This window comes from Rutidosis leptorrhynchoides, chromosome 6 (assembly GCF_046630445.1).
Source record: "Rutidosis leptorrhynchoides isolate AG116_Rl617_1_P2 chromosome 6, CSIRO_AGI_Rlap_v1, whole genome shotgun sequence".
Taxonomy (NCBI): Eukaryota; Viridiplantae; Streptophyta; class Magnoliopsida; order Asterales; family Asteraceae; genus Rutidosis; species Rutidosis leptorrhynchoides.
In genome coordinates, this window is record NC_092338.1 from 111,437,709 (window position 1) to 111,456,102 (window position 18,394).

The 18,394-nt window shown below is 35.3% G+C and overlaps 1 non-coding gene across 1 annotated transcript; it reads left to right on the forward strand.

The window, feature by feature from the left end:
* The first annotated feature begins 16,847 nt into the window (after positions 1–16,847).
* LOC139856373 (small nucleolar RNA R71) lies at positions 16,848–16,954 on the forward strand. Its single transcript, XR_011761858.1, has one exon. It is a non-coding gene; the product is annotated as a small nucleolar RNA R71 (small nucleolar RNA).
* Positions 16,955–18,394: the final 1,440 nt, after the last annotated feature.

Consider the following 18,394-nt stretch of genomic DNA (forward strand, 5'->3'; position numbering starts at 1 on the left):
TATAAATGACTACCTAGCTAAATCAAATAACGGGATAAAGGTCACCTAACCGAAATTTGATTTACCGTTGGATTCTAATATTTAATAAGTTAATTAAAATTTAAAAGGGTATTGTTTATTAAATTTAAAATCGATACTTAAATGAACTTTGTTAAATTTTGTAGATGGCCGCCAATAACAACAACATGCAAAATGCACCTATTAACTTGAACAACCTATCGTTAAGGTCTCTCCTCGAGAAAGACAAACTCAACCATACGAACTTTATGGATTGGTTCCGCAATCTTATAATTGTCCTCAAACTTGAGGATAAAGCGTATGTGTTGGAGGACCCTATTCCCGACCAACCGGATGAGGAAGATCTAGAGGGCATGGCTTATTATGACAAGTATTGCACCGATTCGGTGCAAGTCGCTTGCCTAATGCTTGGGACTATGATACCCGAACTCCAAAAGGATTTCGAACATCATAGTGCATATGACATGATTACGCAATTGAAGGAGATGTTCCTTCAACAAGCACGTGTCGAGCGCTTCGAAACGGTTCGAGCGTTACATGCATGTCGTATGGATGACACCCAATCCGTATCCTCTTATGTCCTCAAAATGAAAAGCCTTATTGATCGCGCAAACCGTCTTAATCTCAACATATCTAATGAGCTAGCCACTGATCTTATCCTAAACTCCCTGTCAAAGAGGTTTGACCAATTTGTAATTAATTACAATATGAATGGGATGGATAAGACCATTGGTGAACTTCATGGCATGTTAAGGACGGCCGAAACTAGCATGGGTAAGAGGGCTTCACCTGTGCTAATGATCAATGATAGTGGGTCCAAAGGTAACAACACCTCTAAGCCAAAGGCGGCTAAGAGGAAAGGACCCGCCCATCAAGGCAAGGGAAAGGGGAGGATGGTTACCCTAACCAAAAACAAGAACAAGAAGCAAAAGGTTGCTGGACAAGCAAACCCCAAGGAAGACCCGTGCTTCGGTTGTGGTGAAATGGGTCACTGGAAACGCAATTGCCCGGTCTACCTTAAGGAGTTGAAGGAAAAGAGGGATGCGGGGCAATCCTCAGGTAACATATATATGGTATATATAGAGCTTAGTATTACTTCTTCTAATACATGGGTATTAGACACTGGATGTGGAACTCACATTTGCAATTCTTTGCAGGGGTTCAAAAGAAGTAGCAAGGAAACGGGAACATCAAGTCTCTTTATGGGTAATGGAGCCAAAGTGCAAGTGAAGGCTCAAGGAGACTTTGTATTAAAACTTCCAAGTGGTTTGGAACTTATTTTGAACAATGTTTTGTATGCACCGGATTTATGTCGAAACATTATTTCAGTTTCCCGTTTAAAACAATGTGGTTTTTATCTTAATTTTGTTAATGATGATATCCACGTTTATTTAGATAATGTATTTTATTTTAAGGCTTCGCCTTCAAATGGAATTTATGAATTGGTTCATGATGACACATCATCTAGTAGCTCAATATACCATACTAGCACCAAGAAACTCAAAAGGGATTTGAGTGATTCCTACTTATGGCATTGTCGCCTTGGTCAAATAAACAAGAATCGAATGCATACACTCCAAAAGAATGGCCTTTTGAAATCAAATGAACTAGACTCGTTTGATGTATGTGAATCTTGTTTACAAGGCAAAATGACTAAAGCACCTTTCAAAGGGACCTACGAAAGGGCTAAGGACTTATTGGGATTAATACATTCGGATGTATGTGGACCCTTTAAGCCCATAGCTAGGAATGGTGAAAGATACTTCGTTACTTTCATTGATGACTTCAGTCGTTTCGGATATGTCTACTTGTTAAGACATAAGGACGAAACTTTTGAAGCATTCAAAGAGTATCAAAACGAAGTACAAAATCAACTCAATAAGACAATTAAGGTACTTCGAACCGATAGAGGAGGTGAATACCTAAGCGATGCCTTCCAAGATCATCTTAGAATTTGTGGGATTATCTCGCAACTTACTCCACCCGGGACACCACAGCTTAATGGTATGTCCGAAAGGAGGAACCGAACCCTAATGGATATGGTTCGATCTATGATGGCTAGAAGCTCGTTACCTCTATCATTCTGGGGTTATTGTCTATGCTCAGCGGCTCGTATTTTAAATATGGCCCCAACCAAGAAAGTGGAACGAACACCTCATGAGATGTGGTTTGGAAAACCTCCATCTCTATCATACTTAAAGGTATGGGGATGTGAAGCTTACCCTAAGCGTTACGTCCCTAATAAGTTGAATGCTCGATCCACGAAGTGTATCTTCATAGGATATCCCAAGGATGATATGGGATACTATTTCTATGATCCTTCCGAGCAGAATGTATTTGTTGCTCGGAAGGCTGAATTCCTTGAAACTAAGTTCCTAATGGAAGGCAAAAGTGAAAGGAAGATAGATCTTGAAGAGGTTCAAGATCAAGTAGATGATACACAATTGGCTGACACTAGCACTCAACATGAAAATGTTGAGAGTGATCAGATGGATGATCAAAATACACAAGACGTTCGCAGATCTGGTAGGATTAGTAATCCTCCTGAGAGATATGGGTTTCTCATGGATGGTTGCTATGTGGTTGATTTGGATGAACCAATAAACTACCAAGATGCTTTATCAAGGATTGATAAAGATAAATGGCAGGAAGCCATGAACGCTGAGATGCAATCCATGTATGACAACCAAGTTTGGGAACTTGTTGCGCAACCTCCTGGCTCTAGGCTAGTTGATTGTAAATGGCTGTTCAAAATGAAAACCGACATACATGGAAACTTGGATACATATAAAGCTAGACTTGTAGCAAAAGGTTTCACTCAAACTCAAAGGGTTGACTATGATGAAACTTTTTCGCCTGTGGCGATGCTAAAGTCTATTAGGATATTACTTGCCATTGCTGCTCATTATGATTATGAAATATGGCAGATGGATGTCAAGACCGCTTTCCTAAACGGACATCTTGAGGAAGATGTCTATATGGTTCAGCCTGAGGGTTTTGTTGATCCGAAATATCCTAAAAAGGTATGCAAGTTAAAGAAGTCAATCTACGGATTGAAACAAGCATCTAGAATGTGGAATCATCGTTTTAATGAGGAGGCCAAGAAATTTGGCTTCATTAAAAATGGTGATGAAGCTTGTGTATACAAGAAAGCTAGTGGGAGCACTATCATGTTCCTTGTACTATATGTGGATGATATATTGTTATTTGGAAATGATATTCCGGCAATGCAAGGTGTTAAAACTTGGTTAAGCAAATGCTTCTCCATTAAGGATCTTGGAGAAGCACAATACGTTTTGGGGATTGGGATCTACAGGGATAGATCCAAGAAACTGATAGGTTTAAATCAAAGTGCATACATTGAAAAGATCTTAAAAAGGTTCAAGATGGAGAACTCTAAGAAAGGTTTGGTACCTATTCAAAATGGAACACTTCTCAGTTCATCTCAGTGCCCCACCACGAAAGATGAATAGGAGAGAATGAAGAAAGTCCCATATGCTTCTGCCATTGGGTCAATCATGTATGCAATGATATGCACTAGACCGGATGTGTCATGCGCTCTTAGCCTGACAAGTAGATACCAGAATAACCCAGGAAACAGTCATTGGATTGCTGTTAAAAGTATATTGAAATACCTTAGGAGGACTAAGGATATGTTTCTGATATATGGGTCTGGTGAAGAGGAACTCGCTGTAAAGGGTTACGTAGACGCAAGTTTCCAAACTGATCGAGATGATTCTCGATCACAATCCGGTTATGTCTTCACATTAAATGGAGGTGCGGTCTCTTGGAAGAGTTCAAAACAGGATGTTGTTGCATTATCCACTACAGAGTCAGAGTACATTGCTGCCTCATTGGCAGCTCAGGAAGCTGCATGGATGAAGAAATTCATCGACGACTTAGGAGTGGTCCCTACCATTCAAGACCCTCTTGAGATCTTTTGTGACAACGAAGGTGCGATTGCTCAAATCAAGGAACCTCGTGCTCACCAAAAGACCCGTCACATTGAGCGGAGATTCAACTACATAAGGGATGAAGTTGAAAAAGGAAAGATATGTATTCGCAAAGTTCACACAGATCTAAATATAGCGGATCCACTCACAAAGCTCTTACATGGTGCAAAACATCAAGGGCATGTTAGTGCATTAGGACTTCGATATTCTAGTGATTGGTCATGATCTGTTTTAAGTATTGTAACGGAACGAAATTGTTCAAACTCATTAATATAATTATGGTATTAATTTATTTTGAGTTATGTTCCTATTTTGCATATTTTATCCATGAATAAGTAATTATTCTAAATTCCGTAGTCGATCACAGTTGTGGGAACAAGTGTGAGGTTTAGACTATTATGAACTTGGATTGGTATACATTCACGGGATGAATGTGGGGCAAGGTTGCAACCAAGGTTCATAGATATTTGTGGGATACAAATATTGGAAGACCCGCTCTCAAGATTTACTAAATGGAGCCTTTGTGGTTGATCACACGTAATCTTGAGTAAAGGTAAATATCATTGTATCCTCTGACCTGAGATACATATTCGGTTCGGATATTTACCAAGTACTGTGCCTTGATTCTTTCCTTCGCTATTCTGAAATAAGGTAGTTCATAAGGAAGAGCTCAGGTGTAATACAAAGTATATATCTAGGACGTATGTAATCAAGATGGAATTTGTCCCTCTTATTCGTTGAGAGTCAGATGTCTAAGGCCTGATAAAGTTAAATCTAAAAGAGAGTGATCACTCTGTATCTCTTGGATTTAACATGACATCTAGGATGAAAGGATATAATGAAAAGATTCACCTATTCATATTCGAGATGAGAACTCGAAGGGGATGATGTTAATGAATGGCACAAAGTCATAACATATTGGGGGTGATGGACGGTAGTTAGGTGGTATCCATCACTTGCATTAATTTCTTATGTTTCTCGTGCAAGTGGGAGATTGAAGGTATTTCGTATGCCCGAGAGACATATTAAATTAATGTGGCTAATATGTCATGATCCAAGTCGGGTCATACCCAATAACAAGCTTACCGACACCTTATAAGTATTTAATCTTAACGAATGGATCGTTAAATAAATACGCGACACTTGGATTTTAGAAAATCGGTTTTCTAAAATATCATCACTTGGGATAAATTATTTGGATAATTCATATGTAATTATTTATAGGTTTAAATAATTATGTTGTGTTATATTTTATAAAATGGTTTATAAAATTGTTGCAAGTAACAAATACATGTTTGTTTTATATAAGTTTTATAAACTTATATACAAGTTTTATAAAATTGAATCTTGTATAAAATAAATGTGTAAGTGTGGGCAGTTTTGTAGGCTCCAAGAAGAGTCCACCCATGCTTATTCTTGTGACTTTTAAAGACCACAACTCCCTAAGTGCATGCTAGTTTTAATAGACCAAAAAAAGACTCAAAATATACAACATTTCAAGTGCCAAAACAGCTGACCATTCTGTCCAAAACTTGCTGCTGCTGTTCGAAATTTTTGGGCAGAAAGAAGGGGTCTTCAAGCTTGGTTTTTGGTCATTCAAGTGTCTCTAAATCCTAACTACATTAAGGGTGGTGTTGGTGCACTAAAGCTTGGGGTATTACTTGTTTGAGGCTTCAAGTTAGAAGCTTATAAGCCATCTTCTTCTTCATCATTGCAGCTGTCCAATTCAGTCCTTAAACTTGTTTTAAGGAGGTATAAAACTCTTCCTTTCTTGTTAATTAGTAAGCATTATTTCACAACTTGATCCAAGATGGGATTTAGCTTTAATTGGTTTAATGATAACAAGTAAAATTGGTAATTTCACGCTTCCGTTTTATAATGATTCTTAAATGGTTTTAAGAGTTTCAAACTTGTTAAATCCCTACATTAAGTACAAATGAAACACGTGCGACACAGTTTAAAGTAGTCAAAAGACGCTCCACATATGCATGTATACACGACATCCAAAGCAAGTATCAAAAGAATGAGCGGAAGCATGTATCACCTAATGTTCAAGGACCTGAGAAAAACATAGAAATCTGTCAACGAAAACGTTGGTGAAATCATAGGTTTAAGTAAGTAAGTGAGTAAAAGTAAGTCGAACCACAAGATTTACATCAATGATAAAATAGTAATACATTCTAAAAGTTAATATTCACTAGCACCCAATTATCAAGGCTTAACATTCCGTCCGTTGAACCCCATTACTAGTGCTAGAACAACACTGTTTCTCGAAAATATATTTCATCTGTGGACGGTAGCGAACCGTCCGAGATGAGGGTTTGTCAAACCCATATGGCCATACAACATAAGTTCACGCCTACACTTACACCCTGCAAGTGTAACTAATGATAATCGAATTGAGGATTTCGTTCTAAACTCGTATGTAGAATGTTTGTTTTCCTCTACTTGTGTTCACTTAGTTAAAAAGAAATGTTTATGTTTTCTCATCCCAAATGTAAGTTCAAAAGAGTAAAAGTGGGACTATGATCTCACCTTGAGCGCAAGAGTAAATAAGTACTTCGACAAGTAACGTGTGCAAAGAACAATGCTAGTCTTGACCTAAACAAATAGGTTGCATCAATAACGATAGTCACGATTGGTCAAAGATGTTCAATTAGTCCTATGGCTCGTTACGACTCGATTATGTAGCATGTGAATCAATTTGTCAAGTTTCATGCAAGATACAAGTATAGAAACAAGTTAGGAATGTTGCATAATCATTTAGTTAAGTTTGACAAAAAGTCAAACTTTGGTCGGTCAAAGTCAACGAAAAAGTCAACACGTTCGGGTCGGGTCCCGAACTACTTTTCTGAGGTTTTTAATCATATATGAGCATGTTAGAATAAGTTACATGTGAATCGGAGGTGCATAGCATAGCAAACATTATTCGAAAATTGATAAAGTTGGACAGACCACTTTGGCGCGCCGCGCGGGTATATGGCGCGCCGCGCCATTACCTGTACAGAGAAATCTGGCAGTTTTTAAGTTTTATGCACGAACCTAACTTCAAACAATCACCATTTATGACTGATGTTATGCGAGGTGTATATAAAATAGCTTTATATTTTACTAGGAAAAACTATTAAATACGATACAATTTTACACAAGATATTTATTTATTTATAGAATGGATATACTTAAACCTTGTTACAACACTTATAGGCAGTGTACCTAATCGTACAGTAGTGTAGTTTTTAGTAAGTCCGGTTCGTTCCACAGGGAAATCTTTAAACAAAGCTCAACGCTATATTAGTTTACTTTTATAAAAATACAAATATATATATAAGTAATATTATTATTATAAAGGGGGGTTTTTACCGTTTAATGACCGGTTTGTCGATTTTAAGACTTTAGTCGCAGTTAAAACCTAATGTAAAATATAAAATAAATACAAGACTTAAATTAAAGCGTAAAGTAAATAACGATAATGAAATTGCGAATAATAAAAGTGCGATAAAATAAACTTGCGATAATTAAAAAGTACGATAATTAAAAGTGCGATTAAATAACAATAAATAAAAGTGCGATAATTAGAAGTGCAATTAAATATAAAATAAAGGAAATTAAATATGAAATAAAAGAATTATGCTTATTTAAACTTCCGTAATCATGATGTTTGACGTGTTGATTTTAGTTTTATGCCCATGGGTTAATTGTCCTTTGTCCTGGATTATTTAATCTGTCCGTCTGGTTTTTGTCCATAACAGTCCATCAGTCATAAATATAAAGTGCGAGTGTCCTCGTCAAATTATTATTATACCCGAAGTTAAATATTCCAACTAATTGGGGATTCGAATTGTAACAAGGTTTTAATACTTTGTTTAATGAATACACCAGGTTATCGACTGCGTGTAAACCAAGGTTTTACTACTTTGTTAACAATTACACCAATTACCCTTGAATGTAATTTCACCCCTGTTTTAATTATTCTAGTGGCTATTAATCCATTCCCGTGTCCGGTTAAATGAACGATTATTCGTACATATAAATACCCCGCCCATCGTGTCCGATTGAGTGTATATGGTAATTTATAGGGACGCCCAATTGTAAATCTTTATATTAACATTAACAAACTTTCATTTAGTTAAACAAATATAAAGCCCATTAATAGCCCATAGTCTAATTTCCACAAGTGTCGTTCTTTTGTCCAAACCCCAATTATGGTACAAAGCCCAATTACCCAATTTTAGTAATTAGCCCAACATCATGATTACTTCGTTTTAAATAAGCATAATAATAACTTAGCTACGAGACATTAATGTAAAAAGGTTGAACATAACTTACAATAATTAAAAATAGCGTAGCGTTACACGGACAGAATTTCGACTTACACCCTTACAACATTCGCTAACATACCCTTATTATTAGAATTAAAATTAAAATTAAAATATAAATTATATATATATATATATATAAATTTTACGTATGATAAGAGAAGAAAAAGATGATGATATTTTGATCAGAATTCGGTTTGCTTTATAGGGATTTTTGATTTTTGGGGCTCCGCGACTCGCGGTGAATTTTGCCTTCAAACTCCGCGAGTCGCGGAGTTTGAAATTCCAGCTCACATCTTGGAGTCTTTCTCTGCCGACGGTTTTTATTATATATATAATATATATATAATTAATATAATTAATTATATATTATATTATATTTATATACATAGTTAACTTGTAATTTTTAGTCCGTTGCGTCGAGCGTTAAGAGTTGACTCTGGTCCCGGTTCCGGATTTTCGAACGTCCTTGCGTACAATTTTATATTTTGTACTTTGCGTTTTGAATCTTGTACTCTTGTAATTTCGAGATGTTTCTTATCAATAATTGGAACCTTTTTGATTGTCTTTTGTACTTTTGAGCTTTTTGGTCGTTTACGTCTTCAATTCGTCGAATCTGTCTTTTGTCTTCACCTTTTATTATTTAAACGAATATCACTTGTAAATAGAACAATTGCAACTAAAAGCTTGTCTTTCTTGAGGAATAATGCTATGAAATATATGTTCGTTTTTAGCATTATCAAATATTCCCACACTTGAGCGTTGCTTGTCCTCAAGCAATATCGTCTTGAAATACTAGAATCACTTCTTTATTCTTCACACTTTGTACATCAGTGATTTCTATACGGCGGTATAAACAATGGTAGTAACGATATGGTTTACAGTCCCACATGACTATAAAAATTTAGATCCATTAAGGAAATTGGATCTTTATGAAAACATTTGATCTTTTGAAAATTAAATCTAGTTTTTACCCTAGATAAGTTTTCCGGGATAACCCTTTACCGGTGTTTGCAAAATATTTTTGTGGGTTTGGTGGGGTTCAGAATTGAAAATTTTAGCTCAAAACTTGCTGTTTTGTGTCACGCACTTGCTAACCTTGTATTTGGAAAGCAACACGTCCAGTTTACTTGTTCCGTATATTACCTTTCGGCAAACTACCGTCCGGTTGTAAAGGAAAGCGTTGAACAAGCAACTGTTAAGGCAATGTCCCGTGACATGCTTTTGATTATGGTCTATAACGTGTCGGACGCAATTACTATCCTTGGTAGGAGCAATAGTAAAGCTCACCCTTATAATTTTTCGGTCTAGCACAAGGTCCTGTCTTTGACCATGCTATGCAACCACCGTTCTTACGGTTGACACCCGATTTAGTTCAGGTGACCTAATGAATTCCAGGTGAATTCCTAGGATTTTACGTTCAATGGTAATGAACGCATTGAAAATGGGTTTTCAGAAAACAAATCGGTTTATAATTTTGATCAAAATATTTTCTCGTTTAAGCTCGAGTTTAGATATCATCGAATTCCATGAGTTTGTAATTCTCAATCTTTAAGGTCAATCTCTAGGATTGAGTAATATCAGTCTTAAAAGCTGATTTTTAATCTTTAAGGAGATTATCCTTTCTGGGGATCTGATTCATTAGTCTTATCCAGCTAATTTGCATGGTGCCCCCCCCATTGTACGAGATAAATCCTTCTCATGGTTAGGATAAATCCGACCACTTGGCGACCCTGTTTAATGCTGAGGTCCGTGGATTTCCTGCTGATTTTAGTGATGACTTTTCTAGATTTTTCGTCAACCTACAGCTGGTCTGGACGACAACTTCATGACCTAAATCAAGAAGCGCGTTTCTTTTTCGGAAGACTTTACTTCCTTTTAATGATGGAATTGATTCATCGTGTAGATCCATCTCTTCTTTTCTTTCATCGGGTAAAACAGTTTAGTTTAGTCCAAAGCAAAAGTATTTTCAGTTATTTGTTACAGATATATGTGACATATGTTTAAAATAACTTGGTAAATTCTCCCACACCTGGCTTTTATTTTCCTTTTTATCGTCCTCTATTCCATTTTAAATGAATTTTAACATTTTAGTTTGTTTCTCAATTTATGTCCTTTCCGACGTAACAATAATTTCGGTGTTAAAACCTAGTTTTATCGTTCATAAATATGTATAAACATGATTTTAAATTCATTTAATTGAAAATTTTGAAAAATTTTACTAGAATTGGGTAGTCAGTATATAAGACTAGGGCTGTTCTTTTTTATCAGAGAGCACTAGATTCTAATACAACTACTGCTTTACTAGTATTTTTAATGGTAACCAAGTGTATAAAGTAAAAAATTTTAAAATCCGAAAGAATTTAACCCCTTCCCACACTTAAGATCTTGCAATGCCCTCATTTGCAAGAAATCAGTAACAATTTAAATTATTGAGGGTGATTTGTGTGAAAATGATTAAATTTTACCAAAGTTTCCAAATATATTGACGTTTGTTTGCTGAATGATAAATGGTGCACATCATTTGTTCATTCCGTCTTGTTGTTATTTCACATATATTTTGCATCTTGTCGTCAAAATTAGTTGCTTTTGCTGAACTTAATGCCAGTCTTTGAAAATGCGTTGTTTTACCCTGTTGTGTACATAAGATAAACTGCAAACATATATACATATTTTTTGAAGTTTGGTATATTACCCCACATTCAAAAAATTATTAAAATCTAAGAATAAAAGTTAGATAATTATAAAAATGATTACAATATTAACAAAAGTATTAAACGTATCAATAATTACAAATTACAAAATAAAAAAAATAATAAGTAAACTAAGGATGATATTGGTACCAATAGGGGTTCCAGGCATAACCATAAGTGCTATAGAATGCTTCGGCAGGGTCATACGTAGGATATGGTGGCTGCATCTCTATAGACCAAGGAGGGAAAATGGGTTTCGGTGTAGGAATATAGTTTCTACCTATATGTTGGCAATGAGCTATGATCTGGTTCTGATGAACTTGCCAATCTTCAAATGCTCTCTGTCTAGCATTTTCGTATTCCTGAGAAGCTATAAACCTATGCATTTCTTGCATCTCATTCCCCCCTCCTACATTACCTTGCTGCTGGTTTCTCTCCACCTGTGGATGTCTACCATGGTATCGTACTGCGGCGTTATTTCGCCTCTTCAAAACTTTCGCACCATGGTATACATTTAAACCTATAGTATCGCGGGGTTCCGGCTCTTCTAGTAATAATCCCCCCCGACTTATATCCACACCGAGATATTCACCAATCAAAGTAATAAAAATACCACCTCCTATTATGCTATGTGGTCGCATCCCCCGAACCATAGCTGATAAATAATAACCCACACAATATGGTATACTTACAGCGCTTTGTGGGTCTCGAATACACATATGGTAAAACAAATCTTGTTCATTTACTTTTTCTTTGTTCTTACCCCTTTGTGTAATCGAATTAGCTAAAAACCTATGTATCACTCTTAATTCGGCTCTATCTATATCCAAATAAGAGTAATTTCCCCCTTTGAAACGGTTATGGCTTGTCATTTGACTCCACACACCGTGTGTATCAAAATTTTCATCTATCTTTCTACCGTTTAGTATCAATCCTCTACAATCGGCAGATGCTAACTCCTCAGGCGTATATATACGTAAAGCCTGAGCCATGTCCAGTAAAGACATGTGGCGCATCGAACCGCCTAACAAAAATCTAATAAAAGAACGATCGGTTAAACTAGCTACCCGATCATTCAACTCTATACTACATAACAATTCTTCACACCATACTTTATATACAGGTCTACGTATGGTGAATAAACATATCCAGTCATTAAAAGAAGAATTACCATACCTCTGTACAAGTAATTCCCTAATTGGCCCGGCCAATTCTACAGCTTCTAAGGGTCCCCATTCTATGACCCTCGGTACCTCAACAACCTTGGAATGAAGAGTATGCAAACCCCGTTGATATTTTGGATAATCTATCCAAAGTCTGTCAAATCTCAGGTTCGGGTGCAACTCTTCCAAGTGCATATCGGAAAAGGTCATGACTGGATGAGGTACATCCTGCTTGTAGTAGTTATCCACCTCCTGTTGTTCCAAATTCTCAGCAGGAGCATTGCGGGCTTGGGATGAAGATTCACCCCTTTCATTCTGCAAAACACATCAAACACAATTTTTGTGCATCCAAATATGCATTAGTGTCAGCAAAATCATCAATCAAAATAATTACAATGACATTATCAATTTATATCAAACTTAAGCTCATTTTCACATTTTTATCAAATCTACACTTTTTCAAATAAGCATATACGAAAATGTTCGCCAAGTTCATAAGCATTCAACTCAAATAACATGTCAAAATAATCATTACTAGCAATTAAACAAGTCTCAAATGGCATTATCTTTCAAAAATCAAGTTCATGAATTTTAGACTTGAAAAAGTCCACTTTAATTCTCAAAATCATGTTTAGGCTCAAAGTTTGGATCATTTAACTACCTAGACATGTTACACTACTCAATTTAGCAACAATTCATGACAAAAATCGTCCATAACCTGTTTATATCAAAAAGCCCCAAATTTGCTCAAGAACACAAACCCTAGATTATTCAAAATTTGAAGTTTAAGGCTTCTAATCATGTTAAACAGCATCAATCTAGGTTATACAAGCATAATACATAAATAATTTAAGTCTAATTACACTAAAAAGCATCAAAATCAAATTGGGGAAAAAATGACTCAAGAACACCAAATTTCGAATTAAATGGTGTTTAGGTGTAGAAATTTACCGTTTTTCTTGAGTAATTCTTAGATAGCATCCTTCTCAACATGATTTTAGTAAAAAATTTGGTGATTAACGGTTAAAAATTGGGATTTTTGGGGGTGATTTTCGGGTTTTTTCGGGGTTTTTTCGAGCTGTATTTTTGCAGTGTTTTTGTGTGGGGGAGTTGGGACTGATCTGTTGTTCAGTTATATTTTTTTTCCGGTTTTTAGTCTCTCCGCGACTCGCGGAGATTTAAGCTCCAAACTCCGAGAGTCGCGGAGTTTGCTCTTTTTTTTTTTTTTATAATCATTAACTTATAAAACAATTAAGTATTTAATTTTAAAATTTTGTTTCCCTTGTTATTTAGGACGAGGTCGTTTCGGATCGATGTCCTAGTCCGTCCTTCGACAAAATTTTAAAATTTGTCTTTTTGTAGCGATTGTTTTAAAAGCTAAGATTTTTGGGTTTTTTTTAATGTTTTTGGCATACTTTAAATCAATAAGATTAAAAATAATGATAATAAAAGTTCTCGTCCCTCCCTCGGGTAAAGCAATTTCGGTTCAAAGACCTAGTCTTCAACTTACGACGAATTTTAAAAATCATATTCTTAACTTAATGAGATAAAGTAAATTTTTGTTTTTAAATTCACACAACTTAAATATAAAATTCAAAATTATTATTAAAAATTCACACCAAACTTAGAATTTAAAATGCATAAAATTAAGAATTTATATTTTAAAAATTAAAAATTCACTCCAAACTTAATTTAAAAATTTATAAATTCATACTAAACTTATATTAATTTTTCAAATATTTACAATTTTAAAAATATTGATATTACAAAGTTTACAATATTAATTTAAGATTTAAATATTAAATTTAAAAACATGGTAAAAATAAAATTAAAAATCTTTTTGTCTTTTTATCCCACTTTAATCAATCAAATATTATCAAAAGTATGCGCCCCTCTTTTCGGTAAAGTAATTTCGGTTCCAAGACCTAATTTAACTCATGACGAATTTTTTGAAATATTTTGGGTTGATTGATTAAAGATATTTATACCTTAAGAATAAACGTTAAATTTCGCAGTGATGTAATAAATTTTTGAATGATATCAATAATTTCGGTCGCCAAACCTAATTTTATTTAATACCAATTTAATACTTTTTAGCGAACAAATTAGCGTTTATTATCAAAAGGTTAAAAATAGAAATAAAAATAAAAACTGTACAGACATACCTGTGAAATAGATTTCTTAGTTATATGATCTATTCCATTCATAAGATAGTCGTTTTAATTGATTTTCCATGGCTACATAGGCGTAACCTCGAGCATTCAGTGTATTTTCTTCTAAACATATGAACGGTCCGTCTCTGCATAAAGTAACAAATTCGGTATTTGAATAGGTTTGATTATTTGAACATTTACCTCCATGTGACCATTTTCCGCATTTGTAACATCGTTCTAGGTGTCGTGCTCTTCTTTTCGCTGCGGATTTTGATTTTCCTTTACCAAATTGTAACTTATTATCTTCGCATCTGGATTCTTTTCTAACTCCGTCCATTCTTTCTCTGATTACTGATACTATTTCACTCGGTAGTATGTCATTATTTCTTTTAGTGATCAAAGCGTGTAGCATTAAACCATGGTTTAGTTCACAGGCAGTCTTTATTTTGTAAAAACCTAAAAAAAATAAAAATTCAGAATGGGGGGAGAAGACTAGTTCTTTAGGGTCTGCTAGGGAAAGACCAATCGGGTTCCATTCTCGGAACTACACGAGAACAGAACAACTAACTCTAGATAGCATTTTCTTTTTAGAACATTTGAATCTCCCCACACTTAGGTAGTCGTGGTGTCAAAATTGTGATTAACTTCATCGTTAATTTCTCTTGGTCCATAATCAACTTGCATATCCGTGACTTTTTCTTTAAGCCATTGGTCGGATTCCTGTGTAATTTCCACAATTTCAACTAGTTTCTCCTTTTCTTTAGGTGATAGATTGGATACTAACCGGTTACATAACTTAAAGTTCCCCTTGGTTCTAGCATCGCGAATCCGTTTAATAAGTTTCTTCATTGAACTATTAATAACGGGATCATTTAATTTCGTATCAACAACGGGGTTCTTTGTTATCATTTCATCATTAGGTGTTACTTCATTTTCCCCACACTTAGGCGTTTCATTATTGCTAAGTATTACCGTTGGAGTTGGTAAAAACACATGGTTCTTACCAATTGTTTTTACTGGTTCAACGGTTTTGGCTGGTGGAGATTTAGACTTTCGAATCATAAAGGTGATCGATTTGTCACCACTTTTAAGTGTCATTCTTCCATTTCCTACATCAAATAACGCCTTGGTGAACGCTAAGAATGGCCGACCTAAAATTAGAGGAATGTTTGGGTCCTCTTCTATGTCAATGACAATAAATTCGACTAGAAAGGTTAAATTGCCTACTTGAACGGGTAGGTTGTCAGCAATTCCAACTGGGTGCTTAATGGTTTGATCAAAGAGTCGAACACTCATATCCGTTGGACTTAACTTACCTACTCCTAATCTCTTATATAATGAAAGAGGCATAACACTTACACTTGCACCTAAATCTGCTAGTGCATCATACATGACACAATCACTAAGTAGACAGGGAACAATAAATTCACCCGGATCACCTACCCTAGGTGGAGGTTTTGGTGGAACTGTCTTCACCGGGTTTACTTCTACGGCTTTTGTTTCTTGTACTTTCTTATTCTTTTTCTTCTTCTTCTTTCCAGAAGTATCACAATCTTTATTACTTATTACTTGCTCATACTCAACTCCTTTTCTTGGAAACGGGATGGGTGGTTTGTATGGTGCCACCACTGGCTTTACATACTCGGGTGGTGGTGGTGTAACTTCTTCATTGTTACTCTCATCTAAAACCTTCCCATCTTCTGGTGCTGGTTTTTCAGAATTCGTTGAAACCATATTAACATTCTCATTCCGAGGATTTACTTCAGTATTACTCGGTAGCTTTCCTTGTTCCCTCTCACTCATCATGCTAGCAAGAGTACCTACGTGTTTTTCTAGATTCAAAATGGAAGCTTGTTGAGTTCTTAATGACTGATCAAATCTCTCGTTCGTTTGGGTTTGAGTTTCAATAAATTGTGTTTGAGATTCAACTAGCTTGAATACCACGTCTTCCATATTTGACTTTTTCTCTTCGGTTTGTTGTTGTGGTTTATATAAGCCAGGTCTTTGTTGATTGAAAGTGTTGTTTTGAGTTGGTTGGTTATTCGGACCTTGTTGGTTATACCAGTTATTTTCGGGTCCTTTTGGATTGTAAAGAATGTTTTGATTTCGATTGAAGTTTAGCTTTGGCGGTTGATAATTATTTTGATAATTATTTCCAGGCCTTTGGTTCATATAGGAAACATTCTCTCGTTGTTCCAATGTTGGTTCAATGTGACAATCTTTCAATAAGTGTGGTCCACCGCATAGCTCACAACTGATTCGTATTGCGTGAATATCTTTATTCATCTTTTCCATTCGTCTTTCGAAAGCATCTATTTTTGCTGAAACGGAATCAAAGTCATGGCTAGAATCGGCTCTAGCCACTTTAGATGAACGAAAAATATCTTTTTCTTGGTGCCACTCATGCGAGTGGGAGGCTGTGTTATCAATAATTTTGTAAGCTTCAGTTGCGGTTTTCTTCATAATGGAACCACCAGCTGTTATGTCGATGTCTTTTCGTGTAGCAACGTTGACACCTTGGTAGAATATTTGTACTATTTGATAAGTGTCTAAACCGTGTTGAGGACATCCTCTCAACATCCTTCCGAATCTTGTCCACGCCTCATATAATGTTTCATTTGGCTTTTGTGTGAACGTAACAATTTCTCCTTGAAGTCTCACGGCTTTAGATGCCGGAAAGAATCTTTGAAGAAATTTTTCAACTAAGACATCCCATGTGTCAATCGCCCCTTCAGGTAACGATTCTAACCAATCTTTGGCTTCTCCTTTTAAAGTCCAAGGAAACAACATGAGATAGATCTGCTCATCTTCCACTTCTCGGATTTTGAATAGTGTACAAATTCTTTTAAACGTACGAAGGTGTTCGTTAGGATCTTCATTCGGTGCACCACTGAATTGGCATTGGTTAGTTACCATGTGTAGAATTTGTCCTTTGATTTCATAATCTGGCGCATTAACTTCTGGCTTAATAATGGCGTGACCTTGGCCCGTGCGTGTGGCTCTCATTCGATCTTCCATACTTAGAGGTTCCGTTACTTCCATAATTGAATTTGTTGAATACGAATCACTAGAGGATTCTGATTTAATGGTTTGTGGCTCAGGAGGAATAATTAGTGGTTCAAGATCTTGGAATTGTCCTTGAATATGCTCCGGGTTCTTAATTGTGAAGTCGGGTTCAAAAGATGGATTATCGGAAATTTGAGTTGGAGTTCTTGTTCGACTAGATGACGATTCTAAAGAAAAATCAACGGCGACAATATTTGCTAAATGTCTTGATCTAGTTACAGGTGGTGAACGTACAAAAGGTGGTGAACGTCTTGCTCGGTGCATTCACTGAATATCCTATTAGTTTTTAAAAGGAAAGAAAAATTATAATAAGTTATCCAATCAATAGACTTTTCTGATTTTGCCCACGTTTCGAATAGCCAAAAGATGCAGCAGAGGGGCAGGATTCGTTTGGTCTCAATATAATTGAGGACTGTTTGGCTCCAATAACCCGGTCCACGTACAAATCCAACTATTACTACGAACCAGAAAATTTTGATGTCTATTAATTTAACCACTTAAAATAAATTTTCGTAATTTTAAGAAATTTAGATAAGAAGTAGAAAAAATTCTAAGTCCTAAAAACTAGAATGGCGAGAAATAAGAGAGAAAAAGAGTTCGTCGCAAAAGGTCAAAAAAGAAAAAAAATGGTTGAAAAATAAAAGGTGACGGAAAAATAAAAGAAACTTATAAAAACTTAAAAATACTTAACTAACCTAATCTTATTACTACAACTAACTTAAAATTATAATCGCAAATTGAAATTACTAATTGGAATGATAATTGATACATAGTAAAAGGTCTAAAAATATTAAAGCTTACAGGAAAAACTAAATCCCAAATGGAAATAACTTAAAAAGAAACTAAAACTTAAAAAGGCGTCGCAAAATTCTAAAGTACCTAAATCTTAGTCTAAAGAAAAAGCACTTAAGGAATTCTACGGCAAAGCCTAAAAATCTAGGAGTAAAAATAACTATAGTAAAAACTAAGTTTAAAACTAAATATGAGTGAAAAATACAAATATTACGCTAAAACGATTAAAAAGGGACAAAA